This window comes from Sorex araneus, chromosome 1, assembly GCF_027595985.1.
Source record: "Sorex araneus isolate mSorAra2 chromosome 1, mSorAra2.pri, whole genome shotgun sequence".
In the NCBI taxonomy this organism is placed as follows: domain Eukaryota; kingdom Metazoa; phylum Chordata; class Mammalia; order Eulipotyphla; family Soricidae; genus Sorex; species Sorex araneus.
The window spans coordinates 446,163,058-446,189,752 of NC_073302.1; the positions used below are offsets into that span (position 1 = coordinate 446,163,058).

General features: G+C 53.9%; 10 non-coding genes across 10 annotated transcripts; 7 read left to right on the forward strand and 3 right to left on the reverse strand.

Moving 5' to 3' along the window:
* Nucleotides 1-21: 21 nt before the first annotated feature.
* TRNAC-GCA (transfer RNA cysteine (anticodon GCA)) lies at nt 22-93 on the forward strand. The gene has a single exon. It is a non-coding gene; the product is annotated as a tRNA-Cys (tRNA).
* A 794-nt stretch (nt 94-887) lies between these two features.
* TRNAC-GCA (transfer RNA cysteine (anticodon GCA)) lies at nt 888-959 on the forward strand. Its single transcript has one exon. It is a non-coding gene; the product is annotated as a tRNA-Cys (tRNA).
* A 7,345-nt stretch (nt 960-8,304) lies between these two features.
* Nucleotides 8,305-8,376, forward strand: TRNAC-GCA (transfer RNA cysteine (anticodon GCA)). The gene has a single exon. It is a non-coding gene; the product is annotated as a tRNA-Cys (tRNA).
* Nucleotides 8,377-9,942: 1,566 nt separating this feature from the next.
* TRNAC-GCA (transfer RNA cysteine (anticodon GCA)) lies at nt 9,943-10,014 on the forward strand. The gene has a single exon. It is a non-coding gene; the product is annotated as a tRNA-Cys (tRNA).
* Nucleotides 10,015-12,496: 2,482 nt separating this feature from the next.
* On the reverse strand, nt 12,497-12,568 carry TRNAC-GCA (transfer RNA cysteine (anticodon GCA)). Its single transcript has one exon. It is a non-coding gene; the product is annotated as a tRNA-Cys (tRNA).
* Nucleotides 12,569-13,329: 761 nt separating this feature from the next.
* Nucleotides 13,330-13,401, forward strand: TRNAC-GCA (transfer RNA cysteine (anticodon GCA)). Its single transcript has one exon. It is a non-coding gene; the product is annotated as a tRNA-Cys (tRNA).
* A 5,561-nt stretch (nt 13,402-18,962) lies between these two features.
* On the reverse strand, nt 18,963-19,034 carry TRNAC-GCA (transfer RNA cysteine (anticodon GCA)). Its single transcript has one exon. It is a non-coding gene; the product is annotated as a tRNA-Cys (tRNA).
* A 2,739-nt stretch (nt 19,035-21,773) lies between these two features.
* TRNAC-GCA (transfer RNA cysteine (anticodon GCA)) lies at nt 21,774-21,845 on the forward strand. Its single transcript has one exon. It is a non-coding gene; the product is annotated as a tRNA-Cys (tRNA).
* Nucleotides 21,846-23,796: 1,951 nt separating this feature from the next.
* On the forward strand, nt 23,797-23,868 carry TRNAC-GCA (transfer RNA cysteine (anticodon GCA)). Its single transcript has one exon. It is a non-coding gene; the product is annotated as a tRNA-Cys (tRNA).
* A 1,470-nt stretch (nt 23,869-25,338) lies between these two features.
* TRNAC-GCA (transfer RNA cysteine (anticodon GCA)) lies at nt 25,339-25,410 on the reverse strand. The gene has a single exon. It is a non-coding gene; the product is annotated as a tRNA-Cys (tRNA).
* Nucleotides 25,411-26,695: the final 1,285 nt, after the last annotated feature.

Below are 26,695 nucleotides of genomic sequence, written 5' to 3' on the forward strand. Positions count from 1 at the left end.
ATGAGACTCCCATCACGGTGTGGGGGCATAGCTCAGGGGCAGAGCATTTGACTGCAGATCAAGAGGTCCCCGGTTCAAATCCAGGTGCCCCCTACCCTATTGGTTTTCCCTCTCACTTAGGTGTGACTGGTGTCCACCAGCCACTTCTTTCTCCTGTGACAACAGGACGTCCCCGCCTGGTCTGAGGCTCTAGGCCCGCGTGGCACCCAGCTGGGCTCACAGCCTCCGGCCCCCCTGAGACTCTGCACCCCCCTCCCCAGGTCCCCGACCTCTGCCGGCCCTCTCCCGTGCATCCGGCTCCGGCTCCTCTCAGGGACGACGCTTTGCCCTCACGGAGAAGCCAGGGGCGGGATGCTCACTCTGGGGTCGTCTCGGGCAAGCAGAGAGCTGCGGGGACAGTAGCCCCCCCAGCCCCCCCCTAGTCTCCTGCACACACAGAGATATAGGTGCCGTGGCGGGCCCAGCTGGCCTGGATGGAGCCTTGGCCCAGCGTGGGCACGGTGCTGCTGGGCACTGCTGGGTCCCCCCAGCTCGAGGGCCACCAGCCTGCTCATGTGGCCCCACACACCCCACGCCTCGAGCTCGGGACCTGACTGAGTCATTTCTGTCCTCCCTTAGGGACGGAAGGAGGGCTGGGTGCAAGTAGGAGTGTGGGGTCAGTTAGGAGGCCTGGGAAGAGCCTCAGATAAGCAACAGGATCCCTGGGAGGGGGGGGCTTCAGAGACCCCGTCTCTGCCCTCTGCTCACCCACCCATGAGGCCGGGCATCGAGGACGCTCCTAGGAGGCAGGTCTGGCAGCTTCTGAGAGTGGGCAGGGGAGTGGCTTGACTCACCCAGTGACAGGGACTCACAGGGAAAGGTGCTCATCAGGCCACATGGACAGGCCAGGGGGCATAGCTCAGGGGTAGAGCATTTGACTGCAGATCAAGAGGTCCCCGGTTCAAATCCGGGTGCCCCCTCCTTTTGGGTCCTAAGACTCTCACTTGCAGCTTAGGGTCCCACTGATGGCCAGAGAGCTCATTCATGGCCGTGGGGCACACCGCCGTCTCTCTCCCAGGCTGCAGCAGCCCCTGCTGTCCCTCTCTGTGGAGGGTCACCCCTTCCCCGCTGTGGCCACCAAGGCCCCAGCACTGCCTGAGAACACCTGGAGAGAGCCTGGAAGGAGGCCGGAGCATGGCTGGGCCCCTCTGCCACCAGCCCTCCGCCGTCTGCTGGGAAGTCAGGGTGCATGCAGGGGGCGATGGAGACGGGGCTGTCACCGGGTGCGGGTCTGACTGTCACGGGGCCTCTGGCTCGGGTTCAGTCCGTCTCAGTGACGGGGTTCGTGCCTCCCTGCCCCGTACCCCGGCACCCGCCTCCGAACAGCTCCCGGCCACGGCTCCAGCGTGGGCCCAGGTCGGCCTTTCCCAGGGAGACTGTGAGGTGGTGCGAGCTGATCCCAGGAAAGGTGATCCGGGCTTCCATCCCTGGGGTTTCCTTCCGGGTCAAAGTGCTGCTCCTACGAAACCCCATTTCTGCTGCAAGTTGATTTCAGCAGTTTTTTTTAGCTCATACCCAACAGTGCTCAGGGTTTACTCCTAAGTCTGTGCTCAGGGCTCCCTCCTGGCAGGGCTCTCGGCCCACCTGGGCACTGAACCAAGGACCGATCATATGCAAGGCAAGCACCTCCTCCATTCTACTATGCCCTGGTCCCCTGATTTCGGCAGTTCTGAGAAACCAACTTGAAGCACCCGGCGTCTTGCCAACAGGGAACGGCCCCGTGCCACAGCTGAGCTCCAGAAGAACCTGACCCGGGTCAACCTTCCCAGAGCAACCGGGCCGGGCCGACAGCTCTGGGGCCTTCTCTGCCTGGGGGCCGAGGGGTTCCCCTCTGCGCCCACAGCCACAGGCACCCTCGACAGAGAAGCTGTCCAGCTTAGTGGTCCCTTCTCTGTCTCGCTGCCTTTGCCTCCCGCATGTAAGGCGGCTTCCAAGGCATGGAGTGATCCTCCTGGCCCCTATTCCTATTATCCTTGGGTGTTGGTGTCCCGTTCTGATACTTTATATTCCACAAAGCTACACTACAGACCAAACATGGTGGCCACTTGCTACCTATATTCCAACCATCACACCCAAAGGAGAGAGAGTAAAAGGGAATGTGGCTGCTACAGAGGAAGGGGGGTGGCGGGGGATGGGGGGTAGCAGGAGGGACACTGGGAACATGGGTGGTGGAGAATGGGCACTGGTGGAGGGATGGGTACTGGGTCATTGTGTGACTTAAACGTAATCACGAAAGTTTGTAAGTCAGTAACTGTATCTCACGATGGTTCATTAAAAAATATTAAGAGAGGGGCTGGAGAGATAGCACAGCGGGTAGGGCATTTGCCTTGCACGCGGCGGACCCGGGTTCAAATCCCAGCATCCCATATGGTCCCCTGAGCACGGCCAGGGGTAATTCCTGAGTGCAAAGCCAGGAGTAACCCCTGTGCATCGCCAGGTGTGACCCAAAAAGCAAAAAAATATATATATATTGAAAGAAAAAAAAAGAAAAGGAGAGAAGAGAAGAGAAGAGAAAAGAAAAGAAAAGAAAAGAAAAGAAAAGAAAAGAAAAGAAAAGAAAAGAAAAGAAAAGAAAAGAAAAGAAAAGAAAAGAAAAGAAAAGAAAAGAAACTGTCCAGCTCCACAGCTGACCCCAGTGAAGAGCCAAGCCACCGACTTATCCCAGCTCTACCTCCCAGGATGTCGTGAAGTACAGGTCACAGGGAAGGTGCTGGGAAAGGTGGTTAGAGGCCCCCGAGCTCACTGACCCTAAACAGTGACACGGCAGCTTGGCCAGCCCCGCCGGCACGGCTGCTGCCCTGGGGCTTCAGGGACTCTGTGATGAGACAAATCGATGATCACAAATAAACATGGTCTAAGTCTTTTTTTTTTTTTTGCTTTTTGGGTCACACCTAGTGATACTCAGGGGTTACTCCTGGCTCTGCACTCAGGAATCACTCCTGGCCGTGCTCAGGGGACCATATGGGATGCTGGGAATCAAACCCGGGTCGGCCGTGTGCAAAACAAACGCCTTACCTACTGTACTATCGCGCGGGTTTTTTCCAGATTCTGGCAATTGTAAACAGTGCTGCGATGAGCATGTAAGTGCAGATGTCATTTCGACTATACTTTTTTGTTTCTCTGGGATATATTCCCAGCAGTGGTATTGTTGGGTCAAATGAGAACTCAGTTTCTAATTTTTTGAGAAGCGTCCATATTGTTTTCCAAAAGGGCTGACCAGTCAGCATTCCCACCAGCAGTGTGGGAGGGAGGGTCCCTTCCTCCCCACATCCACACCAACAGTGGTTACTTTTGTTCTTTTGGATGTGTGCAAGTCCTGATGTACATTTTTAAACTAAAAATTTTAATTAATCTGCCTGGACCAACTGCTGACATCTGTTATTGAGATTATTTTATAACAGTTTCATGACCATATCTTTAAGTAAACTTTGTCTTCATTTCAGGAAGAAAACTAAAATTTTATTATTTTCTATGACATTTAAATGAACAAATAGATATTTTTGTGTGTTTTATGCCTTTTAATCCCTATAAGACAGACTTTCCTGGGGCTGGAGTGATAGCACAGCGGGTAGGGCATTTGCCTTGTACGCAGTTGACCCGGGTTCGATTCCCATGTGTTCCCCTGAACACCGCCAGGGTAATTCCTGAGTGCAGTACCAGGAGTGACCCCTGTGCATAGCCGGGTGTGACCCAAAAAGCAAAAAAAAAAAAAAAGACAGACTTTCTTCTAGAAAAGACCTCAGTTGGTTGAAGAAATGGTGAATACAAAAGGTCTTAAAAGAGCTCCTGATATGTTCTATAATAAATGTCCCTCCTATTTATATGTTATATTATAACATATGTGTAAATAAATCACATATTCAATACACTGAGACTTTTAGAGAAGCATGTTGCAATATGAGAAATGTTTAACCTTAGCATGGATGTGAATAGTATTGGGGAATTATCCTAAAATTAATTGAAAATCCAAGGGACTCTCATATGTTTTGGATAATTCTGAGTATTCAGGAAAATTGTATATCATAATTTAACAGAATTACTTTCCAATTGCTGCAATTATTCTTTGGTGGTGAGCCTTCTAAACCTTTTGCCATCTTGGAATTGTTCAAATGCCTTATGCCCAGGAAGCTCTATAGTAAAACCATTTTAACAAGTACTGCAGAGTGCAAACTTGTCATGAAAATTACAGAAAATCAATGCTTTCAACATGGGATTGAGTTGATTAAGGACATAATTCTTGCTATTTAAGTTGTATTTTTCTCTGCAGATTTTAAGAACTCTTCTATTTGACTTAAAGAAAATGGATAAACTGCATCTTATCATGAAAAAAATATTGTGTTTGCTTTTCTCTTTCCAGTGACACCTTTAATATGATTTTTTAAATATTTCATGGTACGGGATGGAGAGATCTATAGCAGGTAAGGCGTTTGCCTGGCACTCATCCAACTCTCACCCAATCAGTTCGATTCCCAGCACCCCAAGTTCCCCTGAGTCCTGCCAGGAGGGACCCCTGAGCTCAGTCAGACCCAGGAGTAAGCCCTGACCCCTGCCAGGTGTGTCCCCAAAACAAATAAATGAATATTTTATGGCACTGCCTTGTCTGTGGAAAGAAAAAACTTGTTATGTTACTACAACTTTATAAAGGGCTTTGGTCTGCTAACGGAGCTTTAAGCCTCGAACATTAGGTGAAGGGAAAAACATGTGCGCCAGGTAGACCTCACAGCACCCTGGAGGTTTGTCATCTTGGCCTAACTTAGGCCCTAAAATCCTGGCCTGTATCACTTCTTGATGCCCACTGAGTCCCCCGTGGCCATGATGGGCCTGGGGCAGAGTGCCAGGGTGCCAGGGTGCCGCTCTGGCTATGGCATGGGAGTGCCAAAGGGCTCTGAAGTTCTGCTGGAATAAGGATAATGTCGTAAAGAGACAGTGTCTATCCAAACAGAATGGTGACACTCCTCTCTGCTCCTATACCCAAGGATGCTCTGGGGTTAAGAGAATAAAACAAACAAGCAAACAAACAAACAAAAAACCCCAAAAACAAAACCAAAAGTGTCCCAAGGCCAGTAGTTTTGGGGAAATGACAACATGCTCCTTGGCAATGCCTCCTTGCTCTAATTTAAGTAGGTTTAATGTCACTGATGGAAGAGATCGCCACGGTTATCCCAGTCCTTGCTGTGCTTGTACGAAATGACTGGTCATGTTTGGTAAAAGTCGACTTCTAGTGCTGTAACTGCGAAGGAGAGAAAGCTCGACTTCACCCCAGTAGGTGTCAGATGCCTGACCACTAAACAGGCCCGGTGAAGAACCGGGAGGAAAGTTCTAGCCTATTCGAGGTGGTGGAGATGCCCTTCCTAAAAAGCAGTTGTATAGTGTGGGGACATAAAAGGGGGCTCTATCGGGGCTGGAGCGGTAATACAGCGGGGAGGGTGTTTGCCTTGCACACAACAGACCCGAGTTCAATCCCCGGCATCCCATATGGTCCCCCCAGCACCGCCAGGAGTAATTCCTGAGTGCAGAGCCAGGAGTAACCCCTGAGCATCACTGGGTGTGACCCCAAAAAAGGTGCCATTGTGGGCCAGAGAGATAGTACAGTAGGTAAGGAGCTTGCCTCACACACAGCTGACACAGTTCCAATCCCCAATATCTTTTTTCTTTTTGCTTTTTGGGTCACACCTGGCGGTGCACAGGGGTTACTCCTGGCTCTGCTCTCAGGAATCACCCCTAGTGGTGCTCAGGGGACCATATGGGATGCTGGGAATCGAACCCAGGTCGGCCGCATACAAGGCAAATGCCCTACCCGCTGTGCTATTGCTCCAGCCCCCCAATCCCCAATATCTCTGAGAATTGAAGACAGAGTTGAGGAATGTGAAGGGAAGGGACCCTGAGAGGTAAGAGAGGGACCCTGAAACTCTGGTGGGGGGTTGGTGGAGGGGCTCTGCAACTCCTAACAAGGCCTTCCAGGGCTGCAGACACTGTACAGCAGGTAAGGCACTTGCCAGCTCTGAGCCCCTCCAGGAGGGACCCTGAGCTCAGAGCCGGGAGGAAGTCCAGTGCACAGCCTGGTGTAGCCCAAAACAACAATTAAAAAAAAAAACAAACTGGAGCCAGAGCTATAGTACAGTGGGTAAGGTGTTTGCCTTGCACAGGAGGAGAAACCCCTGAGCATCATTAGGTATGGCCCAAAAACAAAAACAAAACAAAAAATATATTAAAAAGCCATAGTGACCTCAGTAGTACCGCAAATTATAACACTTCCAGGAGTCGCTTCTGCCGAGCGAGAGCCGGAGAACAGCGTGCCACAGATTAGGTCTGAGGGCACAGCACAGATGGTAACAGACAGGAGCAGCTGCTGCCAAGTAAGACAAAGGAAACAGAAAAATTGTTTGTTCCTCTCCTTTAGTGGGAGAAGTGCAGAGGGGTGGGCAGAGGGGCCTCGCGGGAGCCCCGCTTGGAGACCCTCCCTTCCCTTCGGATGATTTATGGCGACTCTGTTAGCTTTTGCCTCCAAAAAGCTTTGAAATCTACACTTGACTGACTAATGCAACACTCAATCTTCCTTTTTTGTCGTCTCTTGTTTGGGGCCACACGTAGCAGTGCTCAGGGCTGACTCCTGCACTCGAGGGCCACTCGTACCCGTGATCACTGGACCCATGGGTGCTGGGTTCCAGCCCAGGCCAGCTTACTGCAAGGCAAGTGTCCCACCTGCTGTACCACCTCTCCAGCTCAGTCACCTAATCCTCTGAGACGAGCAGTAAGGACTCGTCCACCGTGACAGAAAGAGAAGAGCTGAGACAGCTGTGACGGCCGTGGGAACCCAACAGAGGGGGCTGGGCCGTCAGCTCTTGGCCAGGAGCCACAGCGGGGAGCCTCATGCCCTGAGCTACGTGAGAAAGTATTTTATCTGAGAAGCTACACGATGATGCCAAAAAGGAGCGGTCACACAACAAGAAAACATCTAAATCTTTAAAAGTGGATAAAAGAAGTGGCAACATAAAAGAGTGAAAAATGAAGTTGAGTCACTTTTCTATGATATCAAAGACACAACAAAAAAGAATAAGAAATAGGGTGGGGAATAAAATGATAAAATTACAAGTTGAAACCGGGAGGTGCAAAAATTGACTCTTAAAAATCTAAAAAAGGGAAAATAAAGTATTGGATATAACATCAGAAAATTTCCATCCTGGGGACTGGAGTTATCTTACAGAGGGAGGGTGTTTGCCTTGCATGCCGTCAACCTAGGTTTGATCCCCGGTATCCCATATAGTTCACGGAGCACAGACAGGAGTAATTCCTGAGTGCAGAGTCAGGAGTAACCACTGAGCATCGCCAAGTGTGACCCCAAAAGCCATAAAGCAAAAAAAAAAAAAAAAGGGAAGGAAGAAAGAGAAGGAAAGAAAGAAAGAAAGAGAGAAAGAAAGAAAGAGAGAGAGAAAGAAAGAGAGAGAGAAAGAAAGAGAAAGAAAGAAAGAAAGAAAGAGAGAGAGAGAGAAAGAAAGAAAGAGAGAGAGAAAGAAAGAAAGAAAGAAAGAAAGAAAGAAAGAAAGAAAGAAAGAAAGAAAGAAAGAAAGGAAGGAAGGAAGGAAGGAAGGAAGGAAGGAAGGAAGGAAGGAAGGAAGGAAGGAAGGAAGGAAGGAAGGAAGGTGGGAGGGAGGGAGGGAAAGAAAGAAAGAAAGAAAGAAAGAAAGAAAGAAAGAAAGAAAGAAAGAAAGAAAGAAAGAAAGAAAGAAAGAAAGAAAGAAAGAAAGAAAGAAAGAAAGAAAGAAAGAAAGAAAGAAAGAAAGAAAGATTCCATCCTGAGGTCTCAGTACCATCTTCAAAGGTAGATGGGCGGGCACCAGCACGATGCACAAGCAGCCTCAGGCCCACACGGTGGACACTCCCCAGGGCTCCCCCAGAACCCACGCCCGGGCCTGACTCCAAGCCCAGCCGCCTGCCCAGCAGCTGAGGTTGTGCACGTGGCCCCACAGACGCTCTCTGGAGCAAGAATGGGTGGAGGAAGTGCTGGAATGCAGGTAGGAGTTGGGGGTCCTTTGGGGGCCCTGGGAAGCCCCTGAGCTTTGGGCTAAAACAGAGGCCACGGGAAGGGAGGGGCTCTGAGACCCTGTCTCTGCCCTCTGCTGCCCCCCCCCCCCCGAGGCCGGGCACCAAGGAGGCTCCTAGGGGACAGGTCTGGCAGCTTCTGAGAGTGGGCAGGGGAGCGGCCTGACTCACCCAGTGACAGGGACTCACGGGGAAAGGTGCTCATCAGGCCACATGGACATGCCAGGGGGCATAGCTCAGGGGTAGAGCATTTGACTGCAGATCAAGAGGTCCCCGGTTCAAATCCGGGTGCCCCCTCCTTTTGGGTCCTAAGTCACTCACTTGCAGCTTAGGGTCCCACTGATGGCCAGAGAGCTCATTCATGGCCTGTGTGTCCCCCATCCCTTTCTCAGGCTGCAGCAGCTCTGACGTCTCTCTCAGTAGAGGGGTCACCTCTCACCAACTATGGCTGCTTGAGCCCCCAGGGTGGCCTGCATGGGGTCTCTCCCGCAGAGAAGGTCTCAGGACACTCAGTTCTACTGCCCGCTAGCTCACGACTGCCTACACCTCCCAAACCCAAGTCTGCAGCGTGGGGGGCCAAGAGTTACTGCACCTCTAGCCAGAGAGACTCAAGTGGGGTCAGGTTTGGGGTGAGACTGAGGCACCTCAAGGAGCTCAGAGAACAGGGAGAGCTTGTGGGCAGCCTGAGGGAGCTGGTGGTGGTGACCTGGGCATCGCCACTGGGGAGAGAGGAGCTCTGGGAATAAGGCGGGGTCCACCCTCTGAGCCCGAGGAGGGTCCCGTGGGGTAGGGATGCGAGTAGAAGATTCCCAGGGACATCACTGCGCTGAAGAGAAGGCCAGGAGGGGAGAGGCACCCTGCAGGCACCGTCCTCTCAGGGGGGTCCGAGAGCAGCCTGTCAGCTTGCAGGGCTGGAGAGGGTCAGAGAGGGACACTGGGCCGGCGGGGCTGCTGCCGGACCGTCTCGCCTGCATCATGCACAGCACGGATCCCCTGTCCGCAGGGAGCTTTATCACGAGAAGCTGCTGCTGGTCATGTCAGACACCAGCGTCTGCCCCGGGGAGCTCAGGGCCCGAGGAGTCGAGAGCAGGTGTGAGGAGGGTCCTGAGGTGCCTGTGTCCGGCCGTGGCCATCTGCACAGCCTCCCTGCCTGGCCGAGTCTCCATCCTCCGCGGCCTCCCGGCCCTCTCGGGGGCGGGGCTCTGCGGCACCCGATTTCCACACAGTTCCCACCACGCCGAGTTCCTCTGGAGACTGTGGGTGCGGGCGGGTGGCCCAAGGTGCTGAGGAGGCGGGGGGATGGGAGGGCCTCTGAGGCAGGCAAAGACTCTGCTGGAGATGAAAAAAAAATCACAAAATTCCCACTCTGAGCTGCTGCTTTGCACTGGGCAGGTGCGGCCAGTAGCACCACGGTGGAAAACAGCCTCGAACCACACGCAAATTCTTCTGGGCACTGCCAGGCCCCCACCGCTCACACCTGACCCTAAGGCCACCAGCCTGCTCAGCTCCTGTCACAGCCGGGATGTGCCTGAGGCCGCAAGAAACCCACGCCTGAGGCCGTGACTCTCATTCAGGTCATTCCCAGTCTCAGGGAGGGACAGAGGTAGGACTGGGGGTTCAGGAGGGAATTGGGGATCATGTTAAGCCCTGGACAAAATCAAAGAGGCCATGGAAAAGGAGGGGGTTGAGGCCCTGTCTCTGCCCTCTGCTGACCCCACCGACCTGAGGCCAGGCTGCGGGCTACAAGGAGGCTCCTAGGAGACAGGTCTGGCAGCTGCTGAGAGTGGGCAGGGGAGCGGCCTGACTCACCCAGTGACAGGGACTCACGGGGAAAGGTGCTCATCAGGCCACATGGACATGCCAGGGGGCATAGCTCAGGGGTAGAGCATTTGACTGCAGATCAAGAGGTCCCCGGTTCAAATCCGGGTGCCCCCTCCTTTTGGGTCCTAAGTCACTCACTTACCCATTGGTGGTAAGAGAGCTCAATCACAGCCCGTGGGGGACCCCTGAGCCCCTCTCAGGAGCCCCTGTTGGCTCTGTAGGGCTCTGAGGGCTCGCCTACCAAACTATGGCCACGGAGACCCAGAGCTGCCTGGGACAGCTTGCAGGTGGTTGGAGGAGATGACACAGGACAGCAGGGCCATCCCTGGGCATCTGTGCCCGGGGGCATCTGCCATTGACTGGGAGTTGCTGTGGGAATTAGGCTGAATCCACGCCCTGAGCCTGGGGAGGGTCTCAGGGGGGGAGGGGATGAGCAGTAGGTGATTCCCTGAGACATCATGGACCAAAGGAAAAGAAGGCACGGTACGGGAAAGAGTGGCTTTGCAGGGGCAGGAGAGTGCAGTGGGCAGGGAACAGCCTTGCACTTGGCAGGCCTACGTTCAGTACTCGGCATCCCACATAGTTCCCCAAGCCCAAACCTGCCAACGATGATCCCTGAGCACAGAGCATGGACTAAGTACTGAGCACCACCAGGTATGGCCCAAATACACAAGAAAACCACATCAAAAAAAGTCACTTGGCAGGCACCATCAATCTCGCTTACACCCAAGAGGGCAGAACATTTCCTCTCAGGGGGGTCTGAGAGCACCCTGTCAGCTTGCAGGGCTGGAGAGTGTCAGAGAGGGACCCGTGGGCCGGGCGGGACTGCTGCCGGACCGTCTAGCCTGCGTCATGCACAGCACAGGTCCCCTTAGCAAGGAGCTTTATCACGAGAAGCTGCTGCTGGTCATGTCAGACACCAGCGTCTGCCCTGGGGAGCTCAGGGCCCGAGGAGTCGAGAGCAGGTGTGAGGAGGGTCCTGACGGAGCCTGTGTCCGGCCGTGGCCATCTGCACAGTCTCCCTGCCTGGCCGAGTCTCCATCCTCCGCGGGGGCGGGGCTCTGCGGCACCCGATTTCCACACGGTTTTTCACCACACCGAGTTCCTCTGGAGACTGTGGGTGCAGGCGGGTGGCCCAAGGTGCTGAGGAGGCAGGGTGGGGGCCTGTGAGGATGCCCAGCCTGGGGCAGGAGGGACAGGGGTGCGCGTCCCTGGGACCCCCATCAGGTGTGAGTCAGCAGTCCAGGATGCAGAGGCAGATGCAGACAATTCCCGGGTGCCCTCCCCCCTCCCCGCATGAGTGCAGACAGGACCCAGCCCTGAAGGAGGGGCATTTGGGGAGCACCAGCCCTGGGGAGGGAATGGGAGCAGAGGGAGGACCCCACACACAGACTTTCCAGCCGCTGCTGCAGGCTGGGATCAGGCCTGACCTTGCACGGATGGTCCCAGGGGACCCGAGCCTGAGCCTCAGGGGGACTCAGGAGTGCAGGGCCAGAAGGTCCTGGCGGGTGGGAGCCTCTGCCCACAGGAGCACCAGGACACAGTGAAGAGTCCTCTGATGGGGGCCAGCAGGTCTCCGAGCGGGGGAGGGGAGGGACTGGGGTTGGGGGCTGAGTGCAGGCTCTGGCTGGGTCTGTCTGACAGGGGGGACCCCACACGGCTGCTCTGTGCCCCTCGGTCTGTCCCAGGGTGACCGCAGCGCCCAGGGAGCATGGACGTGGGACCCGAGACCAGCCCAGGGGCAGGCCGGGAGCGCGGGCGCTGCTGCGTTGTGGGGGACCACCCAGTGCCAAGCCCCCAGGACACAGGACAGCCCCTGAGCCGCTCAGAGCCCGCGTGTGACACGGAGAGGGGACTCACAGCCTGAGAAGGAAACGGCCCGGGGAGGACGGGCAGCAACCAGGAAACTATGCTGGAAAACTAAGCTAATAGGACATTCTAGAAACAGCCTTAAGCCCCGAGGGAGGGGCCGGGCACTCCAGCCGCCAGCAAGCCCCTTATTTACATACGCGCTCTGATTGGTTGCCCTGGTAGCCTTACTTGTGACCTGATAGGTCAATCCCAGGACCCTCATTTCCATAAGGACAGCAGATCCCAGCTCAGGGAAGGGATGCTCATCCCATACAGCAGCTCCCAGCCTGGCAGGTCATTGTCCCTGCACTGAGGCGGGGCTGCTGTGGTCACAGAGACAGGGGCTCACAGCAGAGACGCTGGGGGTGCTGCCCCGGGTCCTGTGACCTGCAGGCTGGGTGCTGCTCTTCCTCACCTGCACAGGAGCCAAAGGAGGTTCAGTCCACTGCAGGAGAGCACCTGGCCGAGCACGTGTCTGCTGGGAGTGGGGAGAGTGGCCGAGAGGGACAGGACAAGAGCTGAGTGGCCCTGACCTACTCTGTGGGGGTGGGGGCTATCGAGGGGAACCCCAGGCAGCCCTGGGCCTCAATGGCCTTAGTGGGGTGAGAGGGGCTCCTTCAGAGAGGGACATGAGGGTTGCTTCAGCCTGGGAGGGGGCTCCAAGGGGCCCCCAGAGGCCATGAATGAGCTCTTTGACCATCAATGGGCTCCTAAACTGCAAGTGAGTGACTTAGGACCCAAAAGGAGGGGGCACCCGGATTTGAACCGGGGACCTCTTGATCTGCAGTCAAATGCTCTACCCCTGAGCTATGCCCCCTGGCATGTCCATGTGGCCTGATGAGCACCTTTCCCTGTGAGTCCCTGTCACTGGGTGAGTCAGGCCACTCCCCTGCCCACTCAGAAGCTGCCAGACCTGTCTCCTAGGAGCCTCCTTGCAGCCTGCAGTTTGGCCTCAAGGCAAGTGGGGACTCAGCAGAGGGTAGAAATGGGGTCTCTGAGTCCCTCTCTTCCCCTTGCCTTCTTGTGTAGCCCAGCAGCTGATCGAACGTACAAATTGACTTCATACTCAAACCAGGATCCCAGATATTCTGGCTGTCCCTTCAGGAAGCACAGAAGACCCAAGTCACACAGACTCCTTTATCTGGAGGAGGTCCCCGTGAGCTTCCCAGGAGCCTTTGTGAATCAGGACAGGAAGAAGGTCATCAGCCCCTCCCCCCAAGCCTTTCGCCCCACTGGGGATGTCAATTTCAATGCAGAGACACCTCGTGTGCAGGTGCAGGACATGGGCAGGAGTTGCTGATGGGCACTTGTGTGTTGTATCAAAGAGGAGAAGTTTATCCTGAAGGTCCTCCAGAAATCATGTCTCTGCCTCTGTGGGTGCTGAAGCCAGTGACAGTGGGGAGGGGCAGGTGCTGCCTGTGAGGGTGGGCCCTGGGGATGCACAGAGAGTTGGGGGAGTTGGGGAGGGTCACTGGTTGGTCTTTCCAGCATGGAGAGATGAGTGGAATCTTGCCCTGTGCTGTGGGGTGTGAGGGTGACTCTGGGTAAAGATGACTCTGAGACCCACCCAACAGGTGTGGGGGCATAGCTCAGGGGCAGAGCATTTGACTGCAGATCAAGAGGTCCCCGGTTCAAATCCGGGTGCCCCCTCATTTTCCCCCATGTGGAAATTGTGATTTCCCCTGCCCTTCTATTTCCCAATGTCCATTGGCATTGAGCACAGATTCCTGGCTTTCTAGAGTGTCAGAGGGGAAGACACAGCAGTTGGTGGTTTTTACACAAATGTCTGCTAGAATCATGTGGAGGGTTCAGAAAAGCACCATTTGACCCAGACACACCCCAGAAGATTCCTCAGAATGTGGGGTGAGCCAGGCAGCCAAACGTCCATGGCCAAGTGTGCAGTAGAGTGAGGGCGGCTTCAGCAGAGCTTCCAGAAGGCCCCAGCACAGGGACCCCCTCAGCCTGTCAGCCAGCACCTGTGTCCACCGTCTCGGTCCTTCCCGTGAACAGCTTTGGACTTGACCTGAGCAGACTCTCCCGGGGACGTTGCTCTGTCAGAGCACCATGCTCTTCTGTGACCCCCTTTCACCCAGGGCTCCCCAGGGCTGAGGTGGGATTGAACTTCTGCTCAGTGGAACCACAGCTGTAATATCACCAGCTCTTCCAACAATCTCTGCTTGTCCACACTGTAAAGCCACGTGTCTGATTCAGCGGCTAGGAGCCTGCCATCCTGAGGCTGACTGTGTCTGAATTCCAGCATTCTCTACGGTCCCCAAAGCACCACCAGGAGAGACTCCTGAGTGCAGAGCCAGGAGTAAACCCTGAACATTGATGGTGTAGCCCCAAACCAAACCAAACAATAAACAAACAAACAAAACACTTGTCTGACCCAAGGAAAAGTCCTGCAGGTAGAGCACTTGCCTTGTACATGCAGACACAGATTGATCCCCGGTTTCCCAAATGATTCCCAAAGCACTGCCAGGAATGATTCCTCTGTGCAGAGCCGAGAGTAAGCCACAGTGATAGTACAGGGGCAGTCACTTGCCTTGCATGCGGCTGACCTGAGTTTGATCTCTGGCTCCCCATATGGTCCCCTGAGCCCCACCCAGAATGATCTCTGAGTGCTAACCAGGAGTAAGTCCTGAGCACTACTGGGTGTGACTCAAAAAAAAGCAAATAAAATCCAGCTCTCAGAACTAATGTGAATTATATTTCTTTTTTTTTTTTTGCTTTTTGGGTCACACCTGGCAGTGCACAGGGGTTACTCCTGGCTCATGCACTCAGGAATCACTCCTGGTGGTGCTCAGGGGACCATATGGGATGCTGGGAATCGAACCCGGGTCGACCGCGTGTAAGGCAAACACCCTCCCTGCTGTGCTATCGCTCCAGCTCCCTGTGAATTATATTTCTTAGGTAAAACTAGATTGTGAGGGGCTGGAGAGATAGCACAGCGGGTAGGGCGTTTGCCTTGCACGCGGCCGACCCGGGTTCAAATCCCAGCATCCCATATGGTCCCCTGAGCACGGCCAGGGGTAATTCCTGAGTGCAAAGCCAGGAGTAACCCCTGTGCATCGCCAGGTGTGACCCAAAAAGCAAAAAAAAAAAAAAAACAAAAAAAAAAAACAACTAGATTGTGAGTTTCCATTTTTGACGAACAACTGAGAGAGTTTTGCAGCCTGTAGCTCAGTACAGGTATGGAACCTGGGAACACGGAGACTATGACGCAATCTAGGGCTGATGGCTCAGAGATAGGCACGGGATGAATAAACTGGAGACGCCACCCATGCATGGCACAGACTGATGGTTATGTGGCAGTTTATTGGGGAGGACAGTGACTACAGAGAGGCAGAAAGTGAGGCATTCCATGTGGATCATGAACTGGAAGAGGAAGCTGAAGTCCATGGTCACGTGGGCTCCAGGGAACAGAGTCACGAGGTCAGGCGCTCTCTGTGAGCCAAAGCAGAGGGGGACAATGAGCTTTACAGACACTGCAGGCGTCAGCTTCTCCCCTCTCAACCCGGCTACAGGGAACCGCAAGGCCATGGAGCCCTGGTGATCGTCCGGGAATACCCGCCCCCCCTGGTAAAAGTTCACCCCCTCCTGGCCGGGACTTGGGGTTTCCCCGCACGGGTCCAGCAGCCAAGGTGGTCAGGGAGCGCTGCCTGGAAGAACTCCTACACACGCAGTCACGAGTTCACTGGTGTTCAGGGACCAGCGCGGGACTCAGCGGCAACATTCAGGATTTTATCGTCCTCGCCAGGGTCGGCTTTGTGAGCTTTCTCCTGACCATATCACAAAATATCATGATCCTTTATATTCTTTTTGGCTTTTTTTAGTCACATCCAGAGATACTTAGGTGTTACTCCTGGCTCTGCACTCAGGAATCACTCCCAGCTGTGCTTGGGACCATATGGGACGCTGGGGATCGAACCCGGTCGGCCACTCCCAGAGCAAATGCCCTATGCGCTGTGCTATTGCTCTGGCCCATGATCCTTCACAGTTATGCAACATAATTCTGTCCTTTCCCCATCAACTCGTCCTTGCATGACACAGTTTGATATAAGAGGTTGTTTCTCTTTCTTCGAGTGGCAGAAAAACAAGAGGAGAAACAGGCACCGGCCGAGCGGGCACACACAGCTCTCGCGTTCCCGCCCTCCCTACCTGAGAAGCTGACACAGGGCGCTGGGGCGAACTCCCAGCCCTGCTGTGCTCTGCAGCCTCGGTTTTCTGATCAGAGTCAAGTTAGAGCTGTACAGTAAAGCTCCTCGTCTCTCCGACGTGGCATTTGTGTGTTAGGGCAGGAGTAAACCGCTGACTCTCTGGTTTATAGATTCCGGCCCCTCCGCCATGTGTTTACCCACACTCAGTGGTGTGTAGTGGTTACCCCCAGCCCTGTACTTGGGGGGGGCCTGTGGGCGGGGGCTGCCCTGAGCCTCCTGCACCCAAAGCCCCTCCCAGAGCTCCCAGCCCAGCCCTCAGTGCCGTATCTTCCTGTTTCCTAGGTGTGAATTCCTCTCTTCTGTGTGCTGTCTCTCATGGAGACACGGGGATGACACTCTCTCAGGTGAGAGCGGGATCCCTCCACCTGGTCACTGCTGCTGGAACCCACGGGTGTCCACTGAGCCACAGAGCCTCAGGCAGGACACACGTGAATGATGGTCAGTGTGTGGCCGAGTGGACGGGAGGCGGGATGGAGGCTGGAGGGAATGGGAAGAAAATCCCCCCACTGCCCTGCTAGCTGGGTGGGGACAGAGTGTGGGGACACAGCACCCAGGAGAGGTGGACAGAGTCACTGGCCGTATCACAGCTCCGTGAGGCTGCCACACCGCTGGGTAGGATCAGAGCCTCCCAGTGTCCACTTCCTCCCATCTCTGTCCCCTGTCATTGGCACTAGGTGCATTTTGCTGAGCGGAGAGAGTGAGGCACGTGGACCCCAGCCCAGGCCCCAACTGAGCAGAGTCCTCAGCTCCCCTCACCCCTGCTCAGCCCAGAGAGACCCCCACCCTCCTGACACTGACCTTCTGTCTCCTCCTGACCACGAGACGGCGGGGGGGTGGTCTTCTCACTGAGAGTCTTGTCTCTCCCTGCAGAGAAGCCCCTCATGCCCTGACTTCGACCACTGTCCCCCTCCCCTGAGGTGCCTGAGGGGCGTCTGTGACCCCCGTTCTAGAGTCAGGACAGAGATGGGCAGTGGGTCCAGCTGCAGGCCCTGGGCAGATTCAGGGTGCTGGGGACAGGAATGGGGCTTTGAGGGAGAAGCTCTCGGACCCAGAAGGAAACACCATGTACAGAAGCCCAGGAACGGGCTCTGGGGATGGGCTGGTGCCCCTCTCAGAGTCCTGCTCAGGCTGGCGGGGCTGGGACCCCCCATCCTTGTGTGCAGTTGCAGGTGCTGGGGAGAGAATGGCCCCATCAGTACCGAGGTGGGGGTGGAGCCGGGAGACAGCCCAGACCTGGAGAGACCCTGGGACAGCACCAGAGTCCACCTGGGCACTGCCCCGGGACAGCCCTGTCCCTCCAGGACAGTCTCAATGCCCCCCTTGGGGATGGAACCCCCCTCTCACGGGTCAGGAACAGGCGCTGGGTGGGTGCAGCACTTCCCTGGACTCTGACCTGGACAGGGGCAGCTCTGACGCCAGCCCACGCAGACCCCGAGAGTGTGGCGCCTCCTGTCTGCAGCGGGCAGGCGCCCTGTCTCCCACTGGGCTGAGGAGCCCCATGGGACAGGGGCCCAGAGGTGTCCCTGCCCTCTACCTCCTTCCAGCCTCCTTCAAACTGTCCTGGCCCTGAGCACAGTCTCAGAGTCTCAGCCTCACTCCAACCTACAGCCCCACTGAGGTCCTGGCTCCGAGAAATGGACGTAGCAGCACTGGGCCCCTGCACGGCGAGAGGAAACGAGGAGAGAGGGACAGTGCGCCTCACTCACATCCGCTCCATCACGGGCTCACACATCGCCTATTTTCCTCTTTTCATTTATTTTAATTGAATCGCCATGAGATACAGTTACAAAGCTCTCATGATCCAGTTTCATTTATACAATGTTCCACGCCCACCCCTCCACCTCCAATATTCCCGGTGTCTCCTGCCACTCTGGACCCCCAGCCTGCCACTCTGACAGGCACTTTTCCTCTCTCTCTCTCTCTCTCTCTCTCTCTCTCTCTCTCTCTCCTCTCTCTTTGGGCATTATGGTTTGCAACACAGATACTTAGAGGCCATCCTGTTGGGTCCTTTGCTCACTTTCAGCACGCATCTCCCACCCAGAGAGAACCCTTCCAACCATCATGGTCAGAATGGTCCTTCTCTATTCTAACTGCCCTCTCCCCTAGCCCTAGAGGCAGGTTTCCAACAGTTGACCATTCATCCTGACCCTTATTTCTACTGTCCTTGGGTGTCTGTCTCATAGTATATTTTATATCCCACAAATGAGTGCAGCCATTCTATGTCTGTCCTTCTCCTTCTAACTTATAGAGATACTCTCCATGTCTGTGCATTAAGAAGAGAATTTCATGACATTATTTTTTCCCTCATAGCTGTATAATATTCCAGTGTATAGATGTGCCATAGTTTTTTTTTTAACCAGTCTTCTGTTCTCGGGCACTCATGTTATTTCCAGATTCTGGCTATTGTGAATAGTGCATAGTCTTATTTTCATGGGGCCTATGTGACCTGATGCCAGGTCCCTCATTTCCATAAGGACAGCTGATCCCAGCTCAGGGAAGGGATGCTCATCCCATACAGCAGCTCCCAGCCTGGCAGGTCCTTGTCCCTGCACTGAGGCGGGGCTGCTGTGGTCACAGAGGCAGGGACTCACAGCAGAGACACTGGGGATGCTGTCCCGGGACCTGTGACCTGCAGGCTGGGTGCTGCTCTTCCTCCCCTGCACAGGAGCCAAAGTAGGTTCAGTCCACTGCAGGAGAGCACCTGGCCGAGCACGTGTCTGCTGGGAGTGGGGAGGGTGGCCGAGAGGGATGGGACAAGAGCTGAGTGGCCCTGACCTACTCTGTGGGGGTGGGGGCTATGGAGGGGAACCCCAGGCAGCCCTGAGCCTCAGTGGCCATAGTGGTGTGGGAGAGGCCCCTTCAGAGAAATGGACATGCAGGTTGCTCCAGCCTAAGCCAGCACTCTGGAGGGGGCCCCCAAGGGCCATGAATGAGCTCTCTGACCATCAGTGGGGCCCTAAGCTGTTAGTGAGTGACTTAGGACCCAAAAGGAGGGGGCACCCGGATTTGAACCGGGGACCTCTTGATCTGCAGTCAAATGCTCTACCCCTGAGCTATGCCCCCTGGCATGTCCATGTGGCCTGATGAGCACCTTTCCCCGTGAGTCCCTGTCACTGGGTGAGTCAGGCCTCTCCCCTGCCCACTCTCAGAAGCTGCCAGACCTGCCTCCTAGGAGCCTCCTTGCAGCCCGCAGCCCGGGCACAGGGCATTGGTGTCAGCAGAGAACAGAGACAGGGGTTTCAGAATCCCGCCCCTTCCCTTGCCTTCTTGTTTAGCCAAACAGCTGGCCGAGCTTACAAAATGTTATCACCTGATCCAGAGAGTCACAAATGAATCTCAGAACTGAGCAGCTCACTGCTGAGATGCCTCTGGACCTTGCACCTGGAGATTTCACTGGGGTGTTTCAGACGGGAGCAGCATCGTCCCTCTACCTGTCCCCTATCAATCCTGGTGGCCTCAAACTTCCAGAACCGAATGAAAAACCCAGGTACGTGGGACCAGTGAATGCAAATTCCAGACCTCAAGAAATCAAGGGTGGGGGCCAGAGTGATAGCACAGCGGGTAGGGCGTTTGCCTTGCACTCGGCCGACCCCGGGCACTGCCAGGAGCAATTCCTGAGTGCAAAGCCAGGAGTAATCCCTGAGCATCGCTGGGTGTGACCCAAAAAAGCAAAAAAAAAAAAAAAAAGAAAAAGAAGTCGAGGGTGAATTGGTTATTCCCATCTTCCCAGCTCTTCCGGGTCCAGGTTGTCACGCCCAAGACTGCCTCCAGGTACCAGCTAAGCACATTAATGGCCATGATCCATTAATAATCTCACAAATGAATCTTGGAATTGAGCAGATTGTTGCAGAGATTTTAGGGCGTTTGCCTTGCACGTGGCTGACCCAGTTTGGTTCCTCCGCCCCTCTTGGAGAGCCCAGCAAGCTACCGAGAGTATCTTGCCCAGACGGCAGAGCCTGGCAAGCTACCCGTGGTGTATTCAATATGCCAAATACAGTAACAACAATTCTCACGATGGAGACATTACTGATGCCCGCTTGAGAAAATCGATGACAGTGACAGTGAGTAATTATTTAAAATTTTAGAATTGCTATAGCACGCAGCCACAAGATATCTCATGCTACTCATAACAAGCAATACAAAATAAATAATCTAGCATCTGCCTGCCGGGCAGGCATAAGTGGTGGTGGGAAAATTTGAAATAACGGTGGTGGGAAGGTGTAATGGTGGTGGGAGTGGTGTTGAAATATTGAATGCAATCCATTATTATGAACAACTTTATGAAAATAAAATTTAAAAAAAATAAAAAATAAAGTAAAGTTTAAAAAAATGACCCAATACTCCTACTAGTATCCTAGATATTCTGGTTGTCCCTTCAGGAAGGACAGAAGACTCAAGTCACACAGAGTCCTTGAGCTGGAGGAGGTTCCGTGAGCTTCCCAGGAGACTCCTTGAGTCAGGACAGGAGGGAAGTTTATCGGTCCCCTGAAGCCTCCTGCACAATCCCCCGCCCCCGGGATGTCTGTCCCAGTGGAGAGGCACCTTCTGTGCAGGTGCAGGTCACAGGGGCAGGAGCTGCCGGTGGGCACTTGTGTGTTGTGTCGAAGAGGCAGAGACACGTTTATCCTGAAGTTCCTCCAGAAATGATGTCCCCGCCACCCCGGGTGCCAAAGCAGGTTGGAGAGTGGGCGGGAAACTGGGGACAGTGGTGGAGGGAAGGTCACTGCTGGGGACAATGGGGTTGGGACTTTAAATCTCCAAAACAACTGTGTCATGAACAACTTTGCACACTGGTTTAAATAAAGTTTATTAAATACAGTTGAAATAAGTTAAACTATGAAATAGTTAAACTAAGGTTTAAAGAAAGTTTAAAAGTAAAATAAAAAGTGGATGAAAATGTGAAAAATTCAAGAGAAAGAGAGAAAAGTAAAGTTGGGTCACTTTCTCATTAAGTAAAAGACTTATCAGGAATACACTAAAAACAAGAATTTTTTTTTTTTTTTTTTGCTTTTTTGGTCACACCCGGTGATGCACAGGGGTTACTCCTGGCTCTGCACTCAGGAATTACTCCTGGCGGTGCTCGGGGAACCATATGGGATGCTGGGAATCGAACCCGGGTCCGCCACGTGCAAGGCAAATGCCCTACCCGCTGTGCTATTATCCCAGCCCCCAAGAAATATTTTTTAATGATAAATTGAGAAGTTAAAATAAGAGGTGCAGAAACCAAATCTTCAAAGTTCTAAAATCAAAGACTATTGGACACATGATACCAAAAATTTTATCATCCTGAGATGATGGGTTTGCCCTAAAAAAATATTTTGGTACCAGCAGGACAGACAAGAAGTCTCTGGCCACATGGTAAATTTCTGGGCACTGCTGTGCCCGCACAGCTCCAAGTCTAACTCCCGACTCAAAGCCGGCAGCTCGCTCAGCTCCTGTCCCGGGAGCCCAGGCTGGGCACTGCATGTGGGTCCCACAGACCCGCACTTGGAGATCGGGACTCTGGGATTCAGGTCATGTCCATCCTCGCTGAAGGACACAGGGAAGGACTGGGGTACACGTAGGACCTTAGGGTCACTATGGAGCCATTGAAAGCGCCTGAGCCAAACCAGAGGTCACGGGAAGGGAGGGGCACAAAGACCCCGTCTCTGCCCTCTGCTCACCCACCCCTGAGCTGGGCATCAAGGAGGCTCCTAGGAGACAGGTCTGGCAGCTTCTGAGAGTGGGCAGGGGAGCGGCCTGACTCACCCAGTGACAGGGACTCACGGGGAAAGGTGCTCATCAGGCCACATGGACATGCCAGGGGGCATAGCTCAGGGGTAGAGCATTTGACTGCAGATCAAGAGGTCCCCGGTTCAAATCCGGGTGCCCCCTCCTTTTGGGTCCTAAGACTCTCACTCAAAGTTTAGGGGCCCCACTGAGGGCCAAAGAGCCCCACTCATGGTCTTTGGGGCCCCCAGGGCCTCCCCGCTGCTGCAGCTCCTGCTGCCCCTCTCTGTGATGGGTCACCTCTCACCCATGCAGTCACTGAGGCCCAGGACCCCATGTCGCTGGTCCATCTTTTTTATTTTTAGAAATGCAACCAGGAAGCTTTATTTAGAGAATTTGATAAATATTAAATATTATAAGTATTATTTTAAATGTGGTTCATTTTTACAAACTTTTAAAAATCTCCAAATAATTTTTCTAATTTGTAGTCTACACTTTTAATTACTTTACTAACACTTTTGTAAACTTGTAAACAATTATATCATTTGAGTTGACTCTATAGATACTACACTAGCAATTACATAGCAAAATATATATATATATTTAAATTTTTATTTTATTGAATCACCGTGACGAAAGTTACAAAGCATTCAGGTTTAAGTCTCAGTCATATAATGATCAAACCCCCATCCCTTCACTAGTGCACCTGTTCCCCCACCGAGAACCCCAATATACCCCCCTCCCACAGCCACCCCCCCCACCTGAGTGGCTAATGATCTTCATTCTATTCTCTCTATACTTTGAATACATTCAATATTTCAACAGAGAACTGACTATAATTATTTGGAATTTCCCCCCAACAATCAAACCTGCTGAAAAGGCATCATTTGATAATTTGTTTTCCATTGCTGAGAATGAAGATTATATGAACTTTTGGATTTCTGACATTTTAGCTCAGTTCACAGTCTAGATGCATTACTACAAGTCTCTGGGTGCCAAAAATGGGTTAGTAGACCTCCGGTTCATAGTCTTTAAGGAGCAGAGGGGCCGACCGTGTCGTGCGCGGCTGCTCCGGATCTCATCTGGGCGGAGAGCGTGCCGGTAACACCCCCATCCCATGATCTCTTGCGTGCCACGTCACTGCAAGCTCGTACCTCTGGGTTGTGAGTTCTAGAAGATGGCGGAAGCCGTGTGGGCGCTGCTGCTGCCGTTGCTATCTCCCCTGTAGAAAGAAAGCGTGAGGAGAGAAAATCCTTCCCCCTCCCCGGGCGGCATGGGGTTGTAGCTCAGTTCGCCTGTGGTCCATCCTAATAGCGCCCCTACAGAGTAGGTCTCAGGACCACTCAGCTCTAGGCACCACTACATCCGTGGCCCGTCCCCACGGAGGTTGGGGACGGAGGTTGCCTGGTGCTGCTCTTGCAGGAGATTTGCCTTGTTCAGCTGCGGCGCAGGCGAGGGAGATCAGCCCCCAGCACCAAGACCCTCCCCTCACAGCCCCGTCCACACAGCTCAAGTCGCAGCACTAACAGCAGCTGTCACACCCTCCCAAAGACGCCAAGGACACGAGGAATGAGAGTATCCCCACTAGAGCACGCATGTCCTGGGGATGGGGGCTCGGCTCGGCAAGGACTTCCCGCTGCGGCTCAGAGTTCCCTGCTGGACCCAGAGCTGTGAGCCCCGGGGTCTGGGCTCCTCGTGAGCCTCATGGGAGGACGCCTGCACGCAGGACAGAAAGGAGTTTCTCAGTCCCCCAGGCCCCGTCCCTTGACGATGGTCCCAGTGGAGAGACACCTTCTGTGCAGTGCAGGTCACAGGTGGCACGAGCTGTGTGATGGTCACTTGTGCGTTGTATCAAAGAGGAAAGGAGGACACATTTATCCTGAGGGTCCTCCCAGCAGTGTCCCTGCCTCTGTGGGTGCTGAAGCCAGTGACAGTGGGGAGGGGCAGGTGCTGCCTGTGAGGGTGGGCCCTGGGGATGCACAGAGAGTTGGGGGAGTTGGGGAGGGTCACTGGTTGGTCTTTCCAGCGTGGAGAGATGAGTGGAAGCTTGCCCTGTGCTGTGGGGTGTGAGGGTGACTGTGGGTAAAGATGACTCTGAGACCCATCCAACAGGTGTGGGGGCATAGCTCAGGGGCAGAGCATTTGACTGCAGATCAAGAGGTCCCCGGTTCAAATCCGGGTGCCCCCTCACTTTGCCCCATGTTGATAGACTCTCAGCCTCACTCCCACCTACAGCCCCACTGAGATCCTGGCTCCTAGAAATGGACGTAGCAGCACTGGGACCCCTGCACGGGCGCCCTGCACGGCGAGAGGAAACGAGGAGAGAGGAACAGTGCGCCACACTCACATCCGCTCCATCACGGGCTCACACATCGCCTATTTTCTTCTTTTCATTTATTTTTTATTTTTAATTGAATAGCCATGAGATACAGTTACAAAGCTTTCATGATCCAGTTTCAGTTATACAATGTTCTGACAACCAGCCCTCCACTAGTGTACCTTTCCCACCGCCAATATTCCACGTATCTCTCCCGCCACTCTGGCCCCCCAGCCTGCCACTTTGACAGGCACTTTTCTTCTCTCTCTATTTCTCTCTCTCTTTCTCTCTCTATTCCCCCTCTCTCTCTTTGGGCATTAAGTTTGCAATAAGATACTTAGAGGCCATCCTGTTGGGTCCTTTGCTCACTTTCAGCACGCATCTCCCACCCAGAGAGAACCCTTGCAACCATCATGGTCACAGTGGTCCTTCTCTATTCTAACTGCCCTCTCTCCTAGTCCTAGAGGCAGGTTTCTAACTGTTGACCACTTGTCCTGACCCTTATTTCTACTGTCCTTGGGTGTTCATCTAATACTATTTTTATATGTCCCAGAAATGAGTGCAGCCATTCTATGTCTGTCCTTCTCCTTCTAACTTGTTTTACTTAGAGAGATACTCTTCATGCCCATGCATTATAAGAGAATTTTATGGCATTATTTATTCTAACAGCTGTATAGTATTCCATTGTATAGATGTACCATTGTTTTTTCCACCCGTCGTCTGTTCTCGGGCACTTGGGTTATTTTCAGAAACAGGCTATTGTGGACAGTGCCTAGTTTCATAGGGCATATGAGACCTTGTAGGTCAAGCTCACTGACCTGTTACAAAAAACATCTGACCCCAGCTCAGGGAAGGGATGCTCATCCCATACAGCAGCTCCCAGCCTGGCAGGTCCTTGTCCCTGCACTGAGCGGGGCTGCTGTGGTCACAGAGACAGGGACTCACAGCAGAGACGCTGGGGGTGCTGCCCCGGGACCTGTGACCTGCAGGCTGGGTGCTGCTCTTTCTCCCCTGCACAGGAGCCAAAGGAGGTTCAGTCCACTGCAGGAGAGCACCTGGCCGAGCACGTGTCTGCTGGGAGTGGGGAGGGTGTCCAAGAGGGACGGGACAAGAGCTGAGTGGCCCTGACCTACTCTGTGGGGGTGGGGCTAACGAGGGGAACCAGAGGAAGCCCTGGGGCCTCAATGGCCTTAGTGGGGTGAGAGGGGCTCCTTCAGAGAGGGACATGAGGGTTGCTTCAGCCTGGGAGGGGGCTCCAAGGGGCCCCCAGAGGCCATGAATGAGCTCTCTGGCCATCAATGGTCTCCTAAACTGCAAGTGAATGACTTAGGACCCAAAAGGAGGGGGCACCCGGATTTGAACCGGGGACCTCTTGATCTGCAGTCAAATGCTCTACCCCTGAGCTATGCCCCCTGGCATGTCCATACTACCTGATGAGCACCTTTCCCTGTGAGTCCCTGTCACTGGTGAGCCCACTCTCAGAAGCTGCCAGACCTGTCTCCTAGGAGCCTCCTTGCAGCCTGCAGCTGGGCTCAGGGCAGTGAGGTCAGCAGAGCGCAGAGACGGGGTCTCAGGACCCCCACCCTTTCCCCTTGCCTTCTGTTTAGCCCAGCAGCTGGCCAAGCTTACAAAATGGCCCCACATGATCCAGAGACTCACAAATGATCTCAGAACTGAGCATCTCGCTGCACAGACCCCTCCGGACCCTGCACCAGGTGATTTCACCGGGATGCCTCAGTTGGGACCTGGCTCGACCCTCCACCTGCCCCCTATGAATCCCGGTGGCCGCAAACTTAGAGAACCCGATGAGAAACCCAGGTACGCGGGACCAGTGACTGCAAACTCCAGGCCTCAAGGGATCAGGGATGGCTGGTCATTCCCATCTCCCCGCCCCTTTGGGGTCGGGTTGTCACGCCCACGAACTGCTTCCAGGTTCCATTAAGCACATTAATGGCCGTGATCCAGAGACTCACAAATGAATCGTGGAACTGAGCAGCTCACTGTAGAGATTTCTCCACATCTGAATTATTTAAAAATTTAGAATTGCTGGCACACGCAGCCACAAAACGTCTCATGCTATTCATAACAAGCAATACAAAGTAAATGATCTAGCATCTGCCTGCTGGGCAGGCTTAAGTGGTGGTGGGAAAATTTGAAATAACGGTGGTGAGAAGGTGTAATGGTGGTGGGATTGGTGTTGAAATATTGAATGCAATCCATTATTGTGAACAACTTTTGAAAATAAAATTTTAATAAAGAAAACAAAACAAAATAAAAGTTTCAAAAAATGGACCCACACTCCTACCAGGATCCCAGATAGTCTGGCTGTCCCTTCAGGAAGGACAGAAGACTCAAGTCACACAGAGTCCTTGAGCTGGAGGAGGTTCCGTGAGCTTCCCAGGAGACTCCTTGAGTCAGGACAGGAGGGAAGTTTATCGGTCCCCTGAAGCCTCCTGCACAATCCCCCGCCCCCGGGATGTCTGTCCCAGTGGAGAGGCACCTTCTGTGCAGGTGCAGGTCACAGGGGCAGGAGCTGCCGGTGGGCACTTGTGTGTTGTGTCGAAGAGGCAGAGACACGTTTATCCTGAAGTTCCTCCAGAAATGATGTCCCCATCACCCCGGGTGCCGAAGCCAGTGCCAAGTGGGGAGGGACAGATGCTGCCTCTGAGGGGTGGGGCCCTGGGATGGCGCAGGTGGA